At 30.0% G+C, this 24,092-nt stretch overlaps 1 pseudogene; it reads right to left on the bottom strand.

Moving 5' to 3' along the window:
- Window positions 1-3,376: 3,376 nt before the first annotated feature.
- LOC107949472 (amino acid permease 3-like) overlaps window positions 3,377-24,092 on the bottom strand; it is a 28,819-nt pseudogene continuing 8,103 nt past the window's right edge.

Below are 24,092 nucleotides of genomic sequence, written 5' to 3'. Positions count from 1 at the left end.
CAGAAGTCGTAAACCCAACGCACCCGCTTTCGATTCCTTATCTATTTGGACACAGGCTTTTACTTACATCAAAGTGTTTAAGTAACGCATACATAGTTTTTTATCCACTCAGGATATAGGTATGCCACACTACGAACGTCACAAGTGAATAAATACATAAACGAATTCATGGTCTATTTTCCTTGGATCATGTCCGATGTATTGTCAGACCAGTCAGTTACATCTATATCTCTATCTTTTGAGAGTCATCCGCTTCGATGCCCAAGACAAGGTATCTCCCCAATTTGACTTGATAGACGGCATATTAGTCTTTTAATCGATTTGCTCATTTTCGATTAGACTAAGGAAATGTTTAGGTTCATCTACTAATACAAGTTGTCTTTCTTTACTACGATCTAACACTAATACTAGTTACTATTAGTTAGATATTTAGATAACCAATGCGCAACATTTGCTTCCATTTTGCTTTGCTTGCGAAAACCATGTGAAGACAATTATTAAAAGTATATTAATGTAATCAATGAATTTTTTTTATTAATCAATCTGTTCAAAAAAATGACAAGTTTGTAAATGAATATACTACACTCAGGGCACTAGATCCAACATTGATCAAGTTACTTTCGTAATGGTATGTCGTTGGGAAGAGCTCAATCACGATACTATAGTGGAATGGCTTCATGACTAAATGAATTTACAATTAATAGGTGAAAAGCTAGAACTTAATTATAAATTTGAGCCCTAATCACATATGTCTAATCAGTCTCTCCGCTAGCTCGTTGAAACTAGAAATGAATTGCATGTTGGATAAAATGAACATAAATGGATGATAAAAATGAAGAAATGAGAAACATTTTGAAATGAATGTAGTTTTCTCCAAAATGAAAATGAAAATGGCCTGTAAATGAATTTATGGTTTTCAATTAAATGAAGTTCAAAAAGTAAAATAAATCATTTGGTCATAGTGAATCCATTGAATGTAGAAATATTAAATATATTTTCTCATAGATTATTTTATGGTAAACTTGTCATGATTTTAACGAAATTAGAATTGAGTTGAGAAAATATTTTAATTAGGAAATTAATTTATTTAAATTTATTTAATATGTTTATTTTGGGAAATAAAAAAATAAATTAATTTATGGTTAGTGCATACCATTCTAGTAATAAACCAAGACAACCAATTCAAATTTCTATTTAGGTGAATATTTTGGTTTGTATCAACTGCAACAGTTTGTTCTGCCCAATTATAATTTTTATAATTTTTTTCTACAATTTGTTATAAGTTTATATAATATTTTACAATTTTTTAATAATTTTTAATAATTTTTTATTTACATCCGGGACTGCGATGTGTCTCCATTTGATTGGTCCGTTAGCTAATTTTAATGGTTAACGTGATCAAAGAATGAAACTTTTTGCGAAGAGGTTTAATTGTTTTTTTTTTGTTAATGACAATGGCGCAATTAATTTTCTTTTATTTTTAAGGGATTTTTATATCTTTAATCCTGTTAATAAAAAAATTTACACTTCATTAATTATTATTCTATTTATTTTTGTTATTTTAATTTTTATATTCAATATTTTCAATTAAATATAATAAAATTTTAATTAGTTATAAAATCATTTTATTTATTACTAAATTAAATTATAAATTGCATTATATTCTAATATAATAATATGTTAAATATAATGTAATTTTTTATTAATATAAGTAAGTTTTTTTTGAAGTTACATGTCCAATCACAATTGAAATTATAAAAAATACATCCGAATAACTATAACCAAAATTAATCGTGCACGATCAAATTGATTGCCAAAATATATTTATTCCTATACGACAACAAAACTATATAAGATCTACATATGGTGAGACGATCAAACTGATAAACAAAATATATTTAGACTTATACCACAATAAAATTATACAATATCTACATATGTTGGGACATAAATCAAAAAAAAAAAAGATTAAGAACCACATAATTTACATAGTGAAAGATTTAAATGTGATATTTTAAAGTTGCTAAGGCCTTAATGGTTGAAAATTTATTTTAAAAAATTTATTATCAATGAAAATTATATTTTGTTTTTGTCTTCTCTTTTATTTTTTTGTTTTTTAAATAATTTTTATGCAAATATATTTTAAACGTTTAAATTTTAATTTAATTATAATATTAAATTTGAGATGATTTTTTTATTTTTTATATTTAAATATTTTTCATTAAACCTTCCAAATGATGTTTAGTAATTAATTTTAAATAAAAATAATTTAATGTATTTCAAGATTAATTAAGTAAATATTTAAAATATTTAATTTTAATTGAAATCATAATATATTTTTTATGAAATAAATTAAATATATTTAATTTTATAGTACTTCAATATGTAATTAAATTTTATTATTTAATTAATTTCATTATTTTATAATTAAAAATAGAAAAATGAATAAACTAAATAGAATATACATAAATAAATAAAAACAAAAATATATTTTTCCTTTTAATTTAAAATTTGCATGTGATTTTTTTCAAATCTAGAAATAAGTAGACCTTATTTTACACTAAATTTGAGGGGAGGGTAAGTCACTTTTACCCTAATATTAAATCATTTATAAATATGAGAAATTATTTTATGAACCCTTCCCACCACATTATTTATGGTCCATTTTCAATTATTGAATGACATTTCAACAAATTTTTCATGTCATTGATAAATAATTTTCGTATTTTTTTATTCTAAACCTTGAACCTCGAACCCAAATCCAGAATCGTGAATCTAAACCCGAACCTTGAACCCTAACTTTGAATGCTAAACCCTGAACCTAAACCCAAACCTTGAACATTGGATCCTGAACCCTAAACATGAACCCTGTACTCCATACTCAAACCTGAACCTTGAATCTAAACTTTAAACTTTAAACCTTAACCCTCGAACCTCGAACCTTGAACCCCAAATCCAAACCATGAACTATAAGGGTTCGGGGTTTGAATTTAGGTTCGAGATTCGAGATTTGGGTTTGAGGTTTAGAATAAAAAAATTTCAAAATTATTTGCCAGTGACTTGGAAAAAAATTGTTGTGTTGCTATTAAATAATTAGAAATGGACTATAGATAATGTGTTGGATAGTTTTTAAAACCCGGTTAATGGTATAATAAACTCATAAAAGAACGTTATATAGAATATTTATATATTTCTAAAAATAAAAGTTTTCCATTTGCATTGAATGTGAAAGCTACAAGCTACATATAAAAACTTCATAACCTAAACAGTAAATTAGCAACAACAATTTTTACATTTTACGAACATGAACAACTACAAGAAGCGTTTTTAATCCGTAGAGCTTAGTTTCCCTTGCTTTCTTCAAATTGTAACTGAACTAATACCCAGTGGAGAATGAAGTATATGACTTCAGATCAAGAACAATCCCTGCAATGGAACCAGCAGCAGTAGCAATAGTGATAACAAGGCAAGCAATGCTTAGGACTTGAAGGCAAAGCCATGTGGTGCTCCATTTTGGCATCTTCTTTTGAGAAATGTACATCTCTACTGGGAAATAAACTGTGAGTGGCCAAAACCCAAGTGCCCCAAGGAGTCTAACAATGTCATTAAAGAATGGAAGAAGCATAGAGATCAATGTTGTTATCATCACAAAACAAGTCCTCCAAACCAATCTGAAAAGGTTTAGATTGTAAGGCCGAAAACCCGGGATCGAGATCTTGATATCTTTGGTAGTGAATTTGCTGTCCGGGAACTTCTCGGATGCCGTTTTTTGGACAAAGGCAAAAAGGGGTTGACAGTAAACTTGGTATGCACCAACAAGGTGAATAACAATGGCGGCATTGGCAATGTCAAGGAGCCAAAATGGGTTATAAAATCCAAAGCCTGTGAGTAAGTTTCCAGGGGATAAGAACCCGTACAACCACATAACCCGTACAACCACATAACATGTAGAAAAAAGTTGTCACTCCAACACTTAACAGTGTTGCCTTTTTCATTGTCTTTGATTCTGATGGTGGAGCCTTCAGTGTATCCTGTAACACAAAACACCATATTGTTTTAAAAGCTTTCGACTTCAACAAGTTATTTGAGTTACAATGAATTTGGATGAAAAAGAAAATTAATGTAAACCTGAATTTCAATGAGTATGAATAGGCAAAAGCTATGTCACCAAGTGCCTGGAAACTCCATATTTTTTGGGTTTGAGTGACAGTTCCAACACTTATCCTGTTAGGCTTCCCCCAATTTTCCCTATTTCCGCTAAATTAACCAAGCAAAAAAAAAAAAAAAAAACGAAAACATCTCAAGGGTCAAATATGTTTGACATTATTCCGGTATGGATATGAAGATCTTTCATGAAAAAATTCTAACATATTTACGTTAAAGCACATTAATTTGGTATAAGTGTCATGATGTCCTTATAATAGGAGTCAGATTATATTTTGTTCTCTCTACTAAAAAAATAGATAAATTAATATTTATACATTACATCAAAGAACAAATTGGTTCTTTTGCAAAAACTTCCATCCATTTCTACTGTTAAAAACCCGTCCCTATACATCAGTATGAAGGTACGCCATGTATCATCACCTGGTTATTTTGTCGATTATGTCAGTTTTTAACGGTACAATTAGATAAAACTTTTAAGAGAAAAGATTAATTTGCTCTTTGATTTAATGTATAAAGAATAATTTATTCATTTTTTTATTAAAAGGGGCAAAATTCTTCCATGATACATTTAGTCATCAATATGGAATGCTAATAATTGAGTTGTAGTAAGATACCGGCTACTTTAGCAATTCCAATACCAAGTCCAATGGTGACAGCAGCAACAATGGAAAGCCACCATAGTTGATTAAAGTCAGGAATTTGAGAGCAAAAAATTTCAACAATGCCAAAAGCAATCATATAAGGATTGCTATTCATGTGGCATGGATCTTTGCCACCACTGGCATGGAAGCAATTAGACCTTTTAATAGCCATATATATATATTTTTAAAATGTTAAGTGTTAACCCAAACAATACAACTGCCAAAACAACAAATCACTGAGTTTGAGCCATTAAAACTACCCACATCATGCTAATTGATGATGCAATGGTGTATGCAATGGCAACTCCAAAAAGGTTCAAGTATTGAACCCATCCACAGATCTTGACTTCAAACCCACCTGAAAAGTAACATAAAAGATAAAGATATTGAAATTGAAACAACCCCATTTTTGGTAAGGCAAATTCAAAGATTTCTGGGTTTTGAAATTTACCAAGATTTGACCGAACAGCGTCCATGTAGGTATAGTTTCTCTTGCCATTAACTGGGTCACCAGAGCGATAACAGGCAGCAAGAAGAGTGGAAGTGTAATAAGTTATAAAAGAAAACATAAACATTACTACCGGACCAGCAATCCATCCAAGCTGAGCTGTTGCCCTAGCCAGGGACAAAACACCAGCACCAATCACTGCTGTAATAATATGAGCACTTGCGGTCCATGCACTTCCTAAACAAAGGAAAACCCAATGACATCACTAAAACAAAGTCTGCAATCTTTTTCATAGAATTTAACCTTTCTGTAACATTACCAGTTCGCTTGGGACGGCCATCATCATCTAATAACTTGGAGCTGACTTGTGAGAACACATCAATGGAGAGATCAAAATCTTGGTTGTTGTAAAGGTAATTCTTTCCAGCACCGGTCTCCGATCCCATCTTCTGTCATAAACAGAAGTATCAAAACAATAAGTAAGCCTTAAAAATCAACCCTCATACTTAATTTATTATGTCAAAGATGCTGAAATCAATGACATGTATGTATCAAAATTCAAGTTCCCATGCACATGATATTTTGTGATTTTTATCGTAATTAACTGCGATAATATCCAGCATTTTCCATAAATAATACCCCAGAAATAAAATGATCTTGTTACGTATTACTATTCATACCTTCACTATTATGCCACAGAAAAATCACTTTCAAAATTTAGTCAGTCGGTGTGTGTCATGGATGAAATTTTCGTTGCTTAATTTAAATAGTGGTGAGGAAGAGCTTTAATTTATAACATCAATTAATTAATTAATTGATTGTAAATATATCTCTTTAAAGGTCCACCTCTGATTCAAAATTCTGGGAATATGTCCCTGATTAAGTCCTACTATATTTTACGGGGCAAATGCAAACTCTATAATAGTAACGACACTTAAATAAAAAAAAATATATGCTTTAGCGAGTTTGAATTCACATATTTCTGTATTAATAATAGTATTGATGTTAATAAAATTAAAATTCAATCCAACACGAAATTTGAGTTCTACATTTTACTTAACAAATATTAAATTTATTATCGCTTCATTCAACAGACATAATTTATTGTAGATATTAATCCCTCTATGTTTCAAACAAAAAAATAAAAAGCAAAAATAAAACATTGCCATTCGTCAAGGGAGAAATAAAATCTAATTAGTTTGTATTCATGTACTATGCACGGGTGAATTATGTACATTAAATTTATAATATTTTTATAAGATTAATTTTTGTTTAAATTTTTAATAAATTTCTTCAAAAAAATCATTAATAAATTAATTTAGAATCAAATATATTAATTTATTTATTTTTAAACAATGATTTTTAAATCAGACTAGTGGTCGAACTGACCTAGTCAAAGGTTAGTCAGTCCAAACGATCCAATTAAAACTTATTAAAAATTCAAAAAAAAAAATTCAAAAAATTCATGGTTCAACTAATCTTTTAGCCGATTTATATTGGTTCCCAATTTAACCAGTTTAAAGCCACTCTCTAGACTAGTACCCTAATTGGTTCCTGATCCAATCGATCCGACTGATCGGTCTAGTTCTAACAACATAATATTAAAATAATACAAAAATCCATCATGGTCTAAATATTATGTTATAATTTAAATAATACTTTTAATAATTTCCTACAAGTTATGTATTTTATATATTGTCAGATTAATTTGCTTTAATGTTAAAATGGTTAATATTCAAATTTTATAATTTTATAATTATCTTTACTCTACTTTAATCAATGGATATAATTAACTCTTATCATATTTGAAAAATATAAATTTAATTTGGTAAATCTTATTAATATGTGTCTGTTTTTTTAACAAAAACTATATTTTAAGCTTAGCATTTTAATATCCATTAATTTTAATATTGTAAAATTAAAAGTTAATTTAATTAAGTAAAATATTAAAGTAAAGAGATAATTTATTTATAATCAACTTTATATTTAACAGATAAAAAATTTAAAAAAAATTAAAATGTAAAGAATAAAATAGTAATTTATCCAAATTATAAATAATAAGATGTAAAAAAAACAGTAATGCAAACATAATTATTTGGTTTATTTTTATAACATCACATTACTATAATATATATAATTAATTAATTCCCTTTTGTGTTTTCTCAATGGATGCACTCAAGAAAAGCATGGTGTGTCCTTTTCCGTATTAAGCTTCACTTCACCACCAACATTGAGGGAGTCCACTTACGTGATTGTAAAATTAGAATAATTTTAATATTATGCATCTTTCATGTTCTATTCATATAAATTGTTTATGTCATTAGTTCAAGGGCTTCAACGGAAAAATAAATTTATTGAGCTTAATTAGATACTAATTATGATTCAAAAGGTTCAATTGAATGTACTATTTAATAAAGGGCTTAATTGATTTTTTAATTATTTTCAAAGGATTTATTTGACATTTTAACCTTTTTCTAATATGTAATATTTCACTTTAACAGAATACATATTTCCCTTTAAACCTTATAAAATTTAAATTTCTAATATCAACGACATATATGTGTAAAATTCATATTTCATAGGGGACTTTGAAGAAGAATATAATTAGCTAATGTGATATGCTAATAAATGTCGCCGCATCGACATAAAAATTCTAAAGTTCAACGATGAAATAATACATAACTCAAAGTTTAAATGATAAAAGAAAATGTCTTATTATGAACTCTTTAGTAATAACAAAAATGAATAGGGATGGAATTACTTTTTGCAAATCTATATTTTCTATTCTTGGTGTTAAGATTTGAGAGGCCTTAACTAAAATTAAAAAAAAAATAGAGTATTTAATAGGATTGTTTAAAAAATTTAAAGAGAACTAATTAAAATGAGGGAAACTAAACTTTTGAAAATTTTTAAGGGTAATAAAAATTTTCAATTTTTTCTTTGGGCCTATAACATGTTTTCTCTCGTAAATTCAAGTTGCTAATGCCTAATGCAATAGTATGTATATTTACAATTTAATCAAAATATGTTTTCTATCATATTCAATTAACATTTAACACTTACAGTTAAACTAACTAGAAACTAGTTTAAAAATTTAAGTGATAATTTGTAAATATTGGGTGAAATTAAGCCAAAAGATTATAATATTAACATATACAAGAGAGAGAAGAGGTTGGGCATACCAATTTGGAAATTCCCTCTATGGATGGTAGTAAGACAGTCAACAATGGTGCAAATGTAAGGTCCCATGCAAAAACCAATGAACTCATATGGTGGTCAACTATGGCTGTACTCCACACTAGTTGGTTTTGCCACTTTTTTCTCCATTGATTCACAAGTAAGGCTGTTGCTTTTTATAATTATCAGATCAACTTGCTATACATCTGGGACTCAGAAAAACAATTGAAAAATCGAAAATGAATCACTACACCAAAACAGGCTTTTAGCGGCGCTTTTTTAGGCCTTTAGCGGCGCTAAAAAGCGCGCAGTACTTTTAGCGGCGCTTTGAAAAGCGCCGCAACAGACGCCGCTAAAGGTGTTGGTCTATAGCGGCGCTACTAGCACAAACGCCGCTGAAGAGTAAGACCTTTAGCGGCGCTTTAGTGGAAGCGCCGCTAAAGACCTTGATCTGTAGCGGCGTTTTTGGTAGAAGCGCCGCTAAAGATCAGGGTCTTTAGCGGCGTTTTTATCCCAAACGCCGCTGAAGAGTAAGACCTTTAGCGGCGCTTCTCCCAAAAACGCCGCTAAAGAACCTATTCTTTAGCGGTGCTTTGACCATAAACGCCCCTAAAGACCTATTCTTTAGTGGCGCTTTCCCCTAAAACGCCGCAATAGACTCTGATCTGTAGCGGCGCTTTTTCCACAAACGCCACTAAAGACCCTTATCTTTAGCGGCGCTTTGACCAAAAACGCCACTAAAACGGCCACCAAATTTAGTGGCGTTTTTTTAAAAAAACGCCACTAAATTTGGCAGATTTGTAAAATAAAATTTTTTATATTTTTGCAGCCCTCCTGTAAAAACAAATCAGAAGAAATCATATCTAAACCAGCCAAAAGTAATAAATCTATATATTAAATAATTAATATAATAAATATAAATAAATAAAATAAAATTCGTATTATTCTTACAAAAATGTTAAAAGTTAAAATGATAATTAAAAGTCAAAATCGAAGTATATTTACACGATAGTCTAAGACGGCGGCTGTTGCGACTGCTGAAACATTTTCATCATACTCTGAAGCTGCTGCTGGAGTTCATCGAACTTTTGACGCTGCTCTGCTTCCCTCGCTTTAGCCTCTGCTTCCCTCGCTGCAGCCTGTACTTCTCTCGCTGCCGCCTCTGCTTCTCTTGCTGCCGCATCTGCTTTAAGCTGCTGCTGGAGTTCTTCATACTTTCGTTGAACCTCAGCTTCTCTCGCTGCTACATCTGCTTTCAGTTGTAGCTGGAGTTCTTCATATCTTTTTTGAACCTCAGCTTCTCTCGATGTTGCCTCCGCTTTAAGTTGTGTAATTTGCTCAGTTGTTGTCGCTTGCATCTGAGCCATCTGGTCTCTTAACCTATGAACTTCAGCTTCGGCTCGACTCCCCGAAGACATATATTGTTGCGAGCTAGATCCAAAATATTGGGATGGGTTAACAAAAGATCCTTGAAATCGAACCCGACCATACCTTTCAGGGCCCAAAACTTCAGTGATAATCCGGTTATCAATGTCGTCAATATGAACAGAACTATCACTGGAAGCAATCGCTTTGTACTCCGCCTTTTTATCCTTCAATTTTTCCTAAAAAATAAATCAAATAGTTAGGAATGCAATATATATTAAAAAACCCAATGCAACATAACTTAACAATATTTGCATTACAATAAATGAAATAAATCATTAGAAAATAAACACTATAAATAATTAAAACAAGTGAAATTGTATTAATTAAGCAAACGTACCATAATTTTTGCAGCTTCAGGAGTCATAGGGTTTCCATCTTTCTTCCTATGTATAATGTCAAAAAGTTGAAGGCGTCCAACTTTTTGACCGGGCGACAGTTCCTACAATACAATAGTAAAAATATTATTGTAAGTAAGTAATAAAAATCTGCCAATATTAAAAAATTAAAAATACCTCTGCATGAGCTACACACGCAAAACTTTTCGACCCAGCTATGTGAGTGAATTTTTGTTGCTGCCTACTTTTTTTTCCAACTTCTTCATGATCCTACATTATGAAATTATTAGTACGTTAATCATGAAATACTATACGCCAAAATAATTACAAAATTTTATAAGTTACACATACCTCTCCTTTCTTCGAAGTCCAAAATCTAACGACCTCTTCCCACTGGTACCTCAGCATTCCCGGCGGGACATTTTGTAATCTCTCGTCGAGTGTTGTTTTGTCTTAAAATAGTCTTTCTTTAAAGTGCTCTTATGGTCTCTCCATCTTTTTCCCAATGCCTTCTTTACATAAGCATCGGAGACCTCTAGAGCAAATCTCGCCTACAAAAAACACAACTTAAGAAAGTAAATGTAAACTAATCTTAAACCCAAGTATTATAAATGACATACACATTTTGTTACCTTAATGTTATCGAGAGCTTGGTTCTTGTTACTTTCGGGCACTTTATGCCATGACTCGAAGTTAATTGGCAACATATTTGCATTCCGTGCTAGAATGCCCATGTATCCTGTTAAAAGGCGAGCTTCTGATCCAACAGGCTGACCAAAGCTATTACTGGATACTTGGACACGCTCGACTAGATCTAGGTCGTATAAATCGCTCAGTACCGTACGTCCGCGACCTCTCCGCGTCCCACCAATTTCATTTGAAAAATAAAAGTATTGTAATATGCGAAATTTAAAAATAAACAAACAAGAACTCAACACACATATAAATTAAATGTGTAATTACTTTGAACTTCTATAGGTTCCTCAGGTGTAACCGGAACATTCGAAGATCCAACAACAGTCTGTTGTTCAGTGCTGTTTATTTCCGCCGAGTTTGGAGTACCTTGAACAATGCGGTGCGATCGCACTTTTCTTCTAGGCATTTTATCTGCAATACAAATAAATTAGTTGAAAACTTAGTATATAATTACAACAATAATTTCACATATAAAATAGTTGAAATATCATCATTCGTAGATGTAATTAGATAATCGTAAAAAGTTAATACATTATAATTCATAAATCTCTTCATCCGTATCCTGGCGGACCCATTGAAATTGTGTACTAGTACTAGAGATGTTTTCGTTTAAGTTCTGTTCTGGAAATGGAAAAGTTTCTGTCGTCAATGTCATGTCTACTTCTACTGCCCATGTCAAACAAGTCTCTAGGGATGTTACGGAGTACAACGTACCAGCCCTCATCAGTTGGGTCTTTTGAGTAAAAAACTTGTTTGACTTGAGAAGAAAATACATACGGCTCATCAATCAATTGTTCTCCTGTGTGAATCAATCGAGCGAAGTTTACCATTGTGAAACCAAATTGATCATGCTTGATTCCACGTGCAGTATTAACATCGACCCAATCACCTCGAAATAAGACAACTTTCCATTTGCCGTAGTAATCCAACTCAATTATGTCAGTAAGAAGTCCAAAATATTCCACATTTCCCTCCACAGGATTATTGTCCCTAGCACTAGCATAACTTGTAATTGAGGAATTAACCACTATTCCACAATTTTGCGTTCTCCTCAATCTCTCGCGATATTTTGTATGAAATCTGAATCCGTTTATGAGGAACGCACTATATCTTTTAACCACCTGATTTGGACCTTGGGAAAGCCATTTAACTTCGTCGGTGACGTTCTGCCCACTCCAAACCTATTGAATGGAAAGTAAACATTTGTATTTAAAAATGTTTTGAGTAAATATTATTATTTGTCGGTGAAAGCTCCAATTACATACCGTTTGACTTAACCATTCATGAAAAGATTCTGTTAACAACTTATTGATATCTCGATGTTGTGTTCTTCGGGAGCGCGAACGAGATCTCAATATTTGTTTGTACTCACTATGTTAAAAATATGTTCATTTTGTTAGACTATAAACAATTTTTAAATGATGAATATCCAACAAATTTGTAGAACTTACTTGCGTAAAGGTTCCATTGATTCGTGGTGAAACAGAACATATCGATGTGCTTGAACCCACGATAAATCATCTAATTCTGCAATTTCAACTTTACCGATTGGTTCTCCAAAACTTTGGAACAAATAATTATCGGCCAAGTTATGATCCGTGAGTCCAACATTTCTATTTGGTCTGTTCAACCTTGTTTCAACATCTTCCAAATATCTTGAACAGAAGGTCATACATTCCTCTGCCAAGTAGCCTTCAGCAATCGATCCTTCTGGATAACGCTTGTTGCGGCAATAAGACTTTAATTTGGATAGGAACCTAAACACAGTATACAACATTATCAAAAGTTGTAACTAAAGGCATATAGGTGAATGAATGAAAATTTTAAAAATTTTGATTAACATCTTTCTATGGGATACATCCATCGATAGAAAACGGGTCCGCCAAGAATTGCTTCATGCGGGAGATGGATTATCAAGTGAACCATAATAGTGAAGAAGGAAGGTGGGAAGATTTTCTCCATGTTGCATAAAGTTAAAGCAGCTTGATCCTGTACCTTCTGAAGTTCTTGAACATCCAAAACTTTGCCACAAATGGCTTTCATTATATTGGATAGTTCAATTATACAAGACGTCACCTTCTTTGAAATACAACATCGTAGAGCAACTGGCAGTAAATCTTTCATCAAGATGTGATAGTCATGTGATTTGAGCGAATATAGTCTTCGATCTTTAACACTAACACATCGAGATATATTAGATGCATACGCATCGGGAACCTTTATATCTTTCAACACCATGCAGAACACTTCTTTCTCTGTCTTTGACATTGAGAAAATAGAAGGCGGCAACCGATATTTACCATTCAGAAGTGGATTCGGATGAAGATCAGGTCGAATTCCCATCTCAACTAAATCAAGTCAACTCTGAAGATTGTCTTTTGATTTTCCGTCTACATTCAAAATTGTACAGACAATGTTCTCGCAGACATTTTTCTCAATATGCATAACATCAAGATTGTGTCGTAAATGGTGGTGCTCCCAATAAGGCAACTAAAAAAAATACTTCTTTTTTTCCACAAGTCCGCCTCATTAGGATCATCCTCTTCATCGGAGTTATCATCAGCTTCATCATTTGATCTTCTATGTCTTTGCGTGTTTGGCGGTTGATTCATCTTCCCATAACTGAAATTCATATCTTCTAACATTAACAAGATTTCAGATCCACTTGTCTGCGAAGGAGCTTCTCTGAACTCTTCAGTATCGTCAAATGCCGAACTCTGAGATCTAAATCTATGATTTTCTGGTAACCACCGATGATGCCCCATGTAAGAGAACTTTTTCCCATTGTATAACCATTGCGAACATGTTTGTGCAGCACAACTTGGGCACGTATAACGACCCTTGGTACTCCAACCGGATAAATTGGCATAAGCGGGAAAGTCATTAATAGTCCACATCAAAGCTACACGTAAATTAAAGTTCTCCTTTCTCAGTACATCGTATGTCTCGACACCAGCCCATAATTGTTTTAACTCTTCAATAAGTGGCTGTAAATAAATGTCGATATCATTCCCGGGCCCTTTCTCTCTAGGGATAATCATAGATAAGATAAGGGAAGATTGCTTCATGCAAATCCACGGAGGAAGATTGTAAGGAACAAGCACTACTGGCCAAGTACTGTATGCAGTACTCATGATCTTGTAAGGATTAAATCCATCAGATGATAGGCCAAGCCCCACACTCTTGGGATCGCTTGCAAAGCTTGGAAATTTATTGTCAAATGATTTCCAAGCTAAAGAATCTACCGGATGCCTTAATAATCCATCATCGGTTTGTCCTTTATGGTGCCACGTCATTGAATCCGCTGTCTTCGAGGACATGAAAAGCCTTTGAAGCCTTGGTATCAGCGGAAAATACCGTAAAATCTTGACCGACTTCTTTATTGGCTGTGCATCATTTTCATCGTCGTTCCCATATTCTGTGTTTCTATTTATCCAACGGGATTCGCCGCATACATGACAGCACTGTTGGTTTCTCCGATCGCCCCAATACAACATGCAATCATTTGGGCAACTATGGATTTTGTTGTACCCAAGACCTAAGTCTTTTATCATTTTCTTCATATCTTTGCATGACTGAGGGATCTTTGCAAACAGAAACATTTCTCTCAAAAACTCTAACAGCATTGTCAATGAGTTCCCGATCCACCCTCCCAAACATTTTAACTGGAAAAGACGAATGCAGAAAGACATTTTTGAAAATTTCGATCCCTCATATAGTTCTTCATTCATCTCATTAAGTAGCGCGTAGAACTTTGCCGCTTCTCCATTCGGCTCTTCACTGGCAGTAAATCTTCCGGGTTCGGTAAAAGCATTTCCACCGAGATTACAATCATCAGATGGCACAAAGTCGGGTGGGAACGACTGTAAACCATGACTGTGAATATTAAATGCTTCCCGCAACATCCCTTCCATATCATCCCCTCTAACAGACTGATGGTAAGCAGTACTATCATAAGATACATCCATCCTTGAAGAGGAAGTACTAGGCGGGCATTCTCCATGAAAAAACCATTGTTTATAACCACGAACAAACCCATCAACAATTAGATGCTCGTATACAACTTCACGATAATGCCAGTTTATGTTGACACACTTCTTACACGGGCAAAGAATCATGTTCTCTTGGCTTGCATATTGAAATGCAAAATCTAGAAAAGTTTGTACTCCATTTCGATAATCGTCGCTTACCCTTGACAAATTCATCCAAGACCGGTCCATTTCTTATTTCTTGAAGCCTAATCTTGACAATAATGTGCACGGGTTTAGGATTTAGGAATAAGTATAATTAAGCTACGTAAGTTATGTATTATGTAAGTTATTTATTATGAAAATTATGTAAGTTATGTAATTTACGAATAATTAAAAATAAGTAAGTTATGTAAGTTGTAAGTTATGTAAGTTGTAAGTTATGTATAATATTAAATAACTAAGTTATGTAATTTATGTATAATATTAATGTAAGTTATGTATAATATTAAATAACTAAGTTATGTAATTTTTGTATAATATTAATGTATGTTATGTAATTTATGTATAATTAACTAATTAAGTTATGTAATTTATGTATATTAAGTAATTAAGTTATGTAATTTATGTATATTAACTAATTATGTTATGTAATTTATGTATAATTAACTAATTAAGTTATGTAATTTATGTATATTAACTAATTAAGTTATGTAATTTCTGTATAATATTAATGTATGTTATTTAATTTATGTATAATTAACTAATTATGTTATGTAATTTATGTATAATTAACTAATTAAGTTATGTAATTTATGTATATTAAGTAATTAAGTTATGTAATTTATGTATATTAACTAATTAAGTTATGTAATTTTTGTATAATATTAATGTATGTTATGTAATTTATGTATAATTGACTAATTATGTTATGTAATTTATGTATAATTAACTAATTAAGTTATGTAATTTATGTATATTAAGTTATGTAAGTTATGTAATTTATGTATAATATTAATGTAAGTTATGTATAATATTAAATAATTAAGTTATGTAATTTATGTATAATATTAATGTATGTTATGTAATTTATGTATAATTAACTAATTATGTTATGTAATTTATGTATATTAACTAATTAAGTTATGTAATTTATGTATAATATTAATGTATGTTATGTAATTTATGTATAATTAACTAATTATGTTATGTAATTTATGTATAATTAACTAATTAAGTTATGTAATTTATGTATATTAACTAATTAAGTTATGTAATTTATGTATATTAACTAATTAAGTTATGTAATTTCTGTATAATATTAATGTATGTTATGTAATTTATGTATAATTAACTAATTAAGTTATGTAATTTATGTATATTAAGTAATTAAGTTATGTAATTTATGTATATTAACTAATTAAGTTATGTAATTTCTGTATAATATTAATGTATGTTATGTAATTTATGTATAATTAACTAATTAAGTTATGTAGTTTATGTATATTAAGTAATTAAGTTATGTAATTTATGTATATTAAGTAATTAAGTTATGTAATTTATGTATATTAACTAATTAAGTTATGTAATTTATGTATAATATTAATGTATGTTATGTAATTTATGTATAATTAACTAATTATGTTATGTAATTTATGTATATTAACTAATTAAGTTATGTAATTTATGTATAATATTAATGTAAGTTATGTATAATATTAAATAATTAAGTTATGTAATTTATGTATAATATTAATGTATGTTATGTAATTTATGTATAATTAACTAATTATGTTATGTAATTTATGTATATTAACTAATGTAAGTTATGTAATATCTTATATTTATATTTATATTTTTCACTATTCGTAAATTTGAGATTTTATATTTATATTTTAATTTTTTACATAATTTGGTAACTCAATGTTTATAACGCTATTAGTTAAATGAAATATCTTATTTTAAGTAAAATGCTTATGAGAATTTTACAATTTTATTAATTTCATTAAAATTCTTAGCAGAAGAAAGAAATTAATTATGAATTCTGTAATGTGAGACTTGAATACACTAGGAATGTGATGAACTGAGGTCTATTATTCAAAAATTATAGGAAAAACAGGAGCAGATGTTGAATTATTTCATGGCTACTAAGAATTCATTGTATGCTTATTTGGTGTTCAAATTAATTATGATTATTTACCTATTTGCAGCTGGCTTTGTTATGAAATTAATTTGCATAAAATAAAGCCTTATTCAAATCTTGATCGATGCTTATTTCATTTGCCTTTGACCTCTAATCTTTCATTCAATTCTGTGGTAATCATGCTTATTTCATTTACCTTTAAAACTTGTTCTTTGCAGTACATGAATGATAATCTTGCTATCCAAGAAAATGAATGTTTTGAAACACAAAAATAGACAAATTCTTCAAATTCATAGAAGCGTAGGCCACACTTCATAGAAGAAATTACAAAATCTCAAGCTCATGATTTTGTCCTGCATAACCAGTAAGAAGTCCAAAATTCCACATGTTTGATATCTTGATATACAACTAAATATAGTGACAAGATTCAGAGGCCACAACTGCCTATGTCCAAACTCGTGAAGTGCACATTTCACTGTCTCAAGACACATGTTATATGCAGTTAAATTTTTTAATGAATCATTATTACAATCTAGCATCATACTTGGATATAAGCATTCCGGGCAATCATATAAGAAACTAAGAATGTATGATGAGGAAAATAGATCTCTACAATGTAGACATTTGCTTTCAAATGGAAACGTAAGTCAAGAAACTTACAGCAAATCTCAAAAGAAGACAAGATTTTCCAACACCAGAATCTCCAATAAGCTGAAGCTTGAACTGGAAGTCACTGCAAAAGATTGCAACCAGATAATATCAGTATTTGTTCCAATGATGCATAAAAATAACATCTACAACTGTAACATAAAATTTTATTTTCGCCAAAAGAGGCCTAATCCCCAAACCCAGTCTCTCATAAAACAAATGAAGTTTAACTTGTCAGCGTTAAAATGGCAATTAACCAAATTAAGTGCCCAAAGATTAACCTTAGAATGCCAAGCAATTATCGGTTGACTCCTAATTTTACTGGTGCATCAAGAAAGCGCAATACAAAATGAATTTCGATTTCAAACAAATTACAGCAAGTCACCATCATTCACTCATATATACATACATAATGAGCACCTTTTTTAAGACAGATTTGCTTCTTCAATACACATAATCGATTTAGCAACATGTTAACAAAATATAACAAATTATTTGCAAAAGAATAATATACCACAATTTATTATGGCATCTTACAAAATTAGAAGCCTATGTCCCTCCTGAATCCATTAATTGACCACATAACACATTAACAATAAAAAAGACCTAAAAGCTCGCGCTTTTAAAAAAATATATATTTTCAATTCCACAAAGAAATCCAAGTAGCAAATAAGATAATAATAACAGAAAAAAACAGAAGAGAACATCTGAATTTCATCAACAGATCTGAAATCAGAAGGAATAAAAGTAAGGACATTTTGATTAACTAATTAAGTTCAGGAAACTTACCTAAATACGAGCTGATCAATAAGGCAGTAACAAATCGTTAACAAACAATTTTGAGTTCTCCTTTCTTTAACAGTTGGGCAAATGCAGTGTGAGTACCTTGAACAAAAGTTGAACATAAGAACAACTGTTAATGTTAACTCTTCAACAATGAGAAGAACAAACTAGAAAGCAAACCCAGGATCGGTACTTCTTCCCAAATTCCCAAACAAACAGGCCAAAGCTTGGTGATTGAATTTATTATTTAAACCCCAATTTCCCAAATTACACTTAACCCAAACCCTAAATCAAGATACAGTGTTTTTAAAGAAAAAAGCTTACCTTTTAACCACAAATTCTGCAACTTTGATACTATCCTGTCAAGATTGGCTCAACTGTTGCTTCGTTTCACCCGATTTATGAGTTCCCCTCTCCCTTTTTTCCTTTTTATTTTCTCTTTCGTTCAATCGCTTTCGTTTTGTCCTCTGATTCTGTTCCTGTTTATTGTGTTATGCCTATAGAGAAAATGGCAAAGTTAAAACACGATGAACAGAATGGCGTCGTTTTGCCAAAATTTTAAGACACCATTCCGGCGTTTGTTAGGAAAACGCCACTATTTCTTGTATATTTGCGGCGTTTCCAAGAAACGCCACTAAAAACTTAAGTTATAATCTGAAACGGCGCCATTTAATAAAGCTTTAATGCATATTTCAAACTATTTTTTAACTTATTAAACTTAATTCTATTTAAAATAATATTTAAATGACAAAAACATTATACCATTTGATATCAATTGGTACTTTAAATTGATTTTTTAAAACATTATTTAACGAAATTAATCTAAACTAACCTAATACCCTTATCTGACCCCTGAAACCCTAAACTCTAAATTCTAAACCACTAACACTAGCCCGTAACTCGTAACCCCTAAACCCTAACCCTTATATCCCAAACCTTAAATCCATATATACCCCCTAATCCTTAAAATAGCACGGCCATCCAAAATAATCCCTAAATCTGTAATGATCATAAAATAGTTATAATTGATTAAACAATAATTAATAGTAGACAACTTTTAATTTGTAATATTATAATATTTATTTTTTGTATAAAGTTTGAAATTTATAATATTTAATTATATTGATAAATAAATAAATTTAAACTATATACTCATAATATTAATATATATGCCATTTATTATTATATATATTTTAGAAATATATAAGAACATATTTGATATAAAAATTAATAAAACTAATTAATCTAATAACTTAAACTCTAACATAACCGTTGAAACCCTAAACCCCAAATCCATAACCCCCTAACCAATTACCCCTAAATCCTCTAACCCTTAAAGCATAACCCTTAAACCCTAAATCCCCCTAACCCCTAAACATCAAATTTTCAATTACACAAACAAACGGTGACGTTTTCACAAAATTGTACACATATTTGCGGCGTTTTCCTGAAAAAACACCAGTAATAGAGTACATCATTCAACTGAAACGACGCCGTTCTGATAGAGTATCAAGAATATTAGCGGCGCTTACCTATAAAACGCCACAACAGAAACTGATTCCCTAACACGTAACGACGTCGTATATTGCAATATTTGTGGCATTTTTGACTAAAACGCCAGTAAAGGCTACCTTTTGCGGCGTTTTTCTATAGAAATGCCGCTAAATTTCTCTTTTTTTTGTGATCTTACATTTAAATAATTAATTACCTAACAAATACATAATTACCTACTTATTTATTTGTTTATTTATTTATTTATACCAAGATTATTTTGGTCCTATATATACAAATTAAATATTAATTAATAACTATATATATCCATAGATATCAAAAATTTCAAATGGCCGTTAAATATTTGGGTTAAATGTTTTTAAATATACAACTATATATATATTATTAGTTAATTGTATCATTTAACAATCTTCAAATTATAAATTAACATGCATCCATAAAATGATCATCTAACTACCACGCACCTATTATATATATATATATATCTATTAATTAATATTTATAATATAAACTATACTAAACTTCGTTAATATATATATTAATTAAATTAATTGATCATCTGGATTTATTTTACAAATATATATATTTACCGTAAAAATTAATCAATCTAATATTAATCTCTTAAGAAATCCTATCATGACCGTCTAAACCCCCCGACCAAACCCAAAAAATTCCCTAAATTAATATTCTATAATAATCACATAATATAGTGAAAATCTATTAAACATGCAAGTTAATTAATTATATATATTATAGTAGTTAAAAATGTTGTACAAATTAGTTGAAATATATGCTAATATCTTTATGACAAAAATTTTCGTATATATGGATCTAAATATAAGTTTTTATCATTTTTGAACTTAAGTATCGATCGATATTTTTGCATTTGGTATATTGCTACTAATTAACCATATATATAGCCATATATATATATATCAAAAAAATCAATTAATAGTTATTAGGGCCGGTTAAATGTTTTTAAATATAGAAGATAATTATACAAGTCTCAAATTATAAATTATCAATCGACATGCATAAAGTGATCATGATCTACCTATTATAATATTCAATATATATATTAAATTTATTCTGGAATATCTATTTTACAAATATATAAGAACGTATATATTCACCATAAAAAATAATCAAAATTACAAATCTAATTAATTAAACCCTGTACATGACCGTTGAAATTAACCCTAAATCTCAAACCCCTAAACCTCTAACCCCTAAATTAACCTAAATTCCAATTACCTTAAATTTATACCCCGTACTCCTTAAAATACCGTCCATTATAAAAAAAATTCCCTAAATGTTTAATAAATATAATTAATCATAAAATATAGTCAATAATTAATTGTTAAAATATATATATTTAATTTGTATAAATTAGTCGAACAATATATACTACCAAAATTTATTACTCTTATAAAAAGTTAATTCTATTTTTAATTTATTCTTTACATTAATACAACAATTTAAGTTTTATTATATTTTATTTTATTCATAATTTAATATATTTTCTCTCGTAAAGTAGTTTAAATAATCAACTGTTATAAATAGTTAGCTGTTATATATATACGACTTCTCTTTAATAAAAACTTTTTATATTAATCAATATTATTTGTTAATTATAATTTAAATGTAAATTGTCCCACTATATAATAAATAGAACAAAATATTAATTATTTCAACTTATAAGATTTTTGTTACTATTAGCGGCGCTTCGGCAAAAACGCCGCTAAAGGTAAATACATTAGCGGCGCCTAAATACAAACGCCGTTGAAGACAAGCGAATTAGTGGCGCACAGTTAGAAACGCCGCTAAAGATCTGAGAATTAGCGGCGTTTGTATAAAAACGCCGCTAAAGACCCGAGCATTAGCGGCGCATAGACAAAAACGCCGCTAAAGACCCGAGCATTAGCGGCGAATAGACAAAAACGCCGCTAAAGACCCGAGCATTAGCGGCGCATAGACAAAAACGCCGCTAAAGATCCGAGCATTAGTGGCGCTTAGACGAAATCGCTGCTAACGATCGGGGCATTAGCGGCGCTTTCACAAAAATGCCGCTAAAGATCTGAGCATTAGCGGCGCTTACACAAAAACGCCGCTAAAGGTTTAAAAAATCGCAAAAGCGACACCGTTGTTCTTAGGTTTTTTGTGGCGCTTTATATAAAACGCCACTAATTCCTATTTTTAGCGGCGCTTCCGGATAATCGCCGCTGATGCTCTACCTTTAGCGGCGCTTGGGCTAAATCGCCGCTAATGCTCGATTTTTTGTGGCGCTTTTGTTCCAAACGCCGCAAAAAGTGCCGCTAAAAGCCTATTCTGGTGTAGTGAATCGAGGTGTGAAAACGATTTATTGGATGCAAGTTTAAAAATTAAAGTTATTTGAAATTAAATTAAAATTTATTTTTATTTAATATATAATTAATTTTATTTTTTATTATATAAAAATATGTATTTTATATTTAAATAGTGAAAAAATATAAATGTTCTTGAAATTTCTTTTTTTAGAAATATTTATGGAAAAAACTTTGAAATTTAGGTAGTATTTGGAAAGCAACCTAGTAATTGGATTTGAGTTTAATTGCTTATAATTACACAAAGGTGACATGTTTAGATAGCCATTGTAATTGAAGCATCCCGATTATACTTTCCAATTTTAGGAGAGGGTGAGAATTGGAGTAATTGCATAAGTAATTACACCAAAAAATTCAATTTTAAAAAAGTATTTTTATAAAAAAATTATATTATAAGAATGAATATGTATGAGTGTTTAGGATAATTATGGTAAAAATTTTCTTATATTCTAAACCCTAAAAAACTTATATCATAAATACAATTTGTCTATTTTATAAAGATATAACAACATAATATATTATTTAAATACTAAAATGTTTTCAAAGTTTTGGCCAAAAAGTTTATTATAAAAAACAATATACATATTATAAAAGTGTTATAATATATCTATTTATAAAAAGTTATGGCCAAAAAGTATGGACATAACTTATTAATGTGCCAATGTTATACATTATAAAAACAATATACTTATTTGAAACAACTTGACTTTTTTCAGTGTCAGAAACTGCGATTTTGGAAACTTATTTTTGTAAACTGAGTCCATAAAGATAAAATAGGATAATACACGGAGTTAATATGAAAATATATTAAAGATCAGTTAAGTAATTTAACCGAGAAAATTGTTAATTAAAGCTAATGGGCTAAATTGTAAAACTCTAATTGCTACTGAGTTTTAATTGAGAAAATGCTTGGGGATCTAGATATCAATTATCCAAAGGACCAAAATGGTTATTTAACCAATTTTAAATAGGAGTTAGTAGAGAACGATGGTGATAACCATTAAACTTTCTTAAATGTAATTAATAAATATGTTTAATTAAAAGGATTTAATTAAACTAATTAATTATCGAACATAGCTAAAGATGACGTTGGGTCGTCTTGAGAGAAAGAAAAAACGAGTGACAAAAATTGTGGTTTGAACTTTTATGATTCGAGTTCAATATATAAACACATATACATGTGCATATATACATATATGTGATTGTTTCAAATCTACCTATTAAGGTAAGTGTATTACTATTTCCTGACTCGGTTTATACATGATGGTATCGAATGTCGAGAATTTGATTGATTTGAATATAATATAAGCAAGCATGATATTGAATGTGATTAATATGCATATTGTATTGTTCTAAGCATAGTAAAAATGAGCATGATACGAATTGATAATGAAAATGATATGAGATCATGGCATGTAAATCGATTTATAATATGCAATTGGAACATCAGTTACCTTATTAATTATTCGATCAAAGTCAGATATAGTTTGTATGTCATAGGATTAGATTTGTGTACAAGTTTATACTTCAGTTTAACCGATGAGGCGTGGTGTGCAATATTTATTTCAAACGTTCCAATGAGGCATTGGGGGCTATATTAACGTGATGGTTAGATGATTCGTGTATCTGGCTTGAGTCCGTGTTTGATTAATAGGGATTATAAAACTTGAACTTGATAAATGATATTTGAACTCAAAAGATGGAATGGAATGGTACTATATGTGTATCTATATGAAATGTATCAAATGAAAACATGTAAAAGATCATGGGAATCAGTTAAACG

This window comes from Gossypium hirsutum, chromosome D03, assembly GCF_007990345.1.
Source record: "Gossypium hirsutum isolate 1008001.06 chromosome D03, Gossypium_hirsutum_v2.1, whole genome shotgun sequence".
NCBI lineage: Eukaryota > Viridiplantae > Streptophyta > Magnoliopsida > Malvales > Malvaceae > Gossypium > Gossypium hirsutum.
The sequence above is the reverse complement of the archived record's forward strand: the minus strand, read 5'-3'. Positions and strand labels throughout refer to the sequence as shown.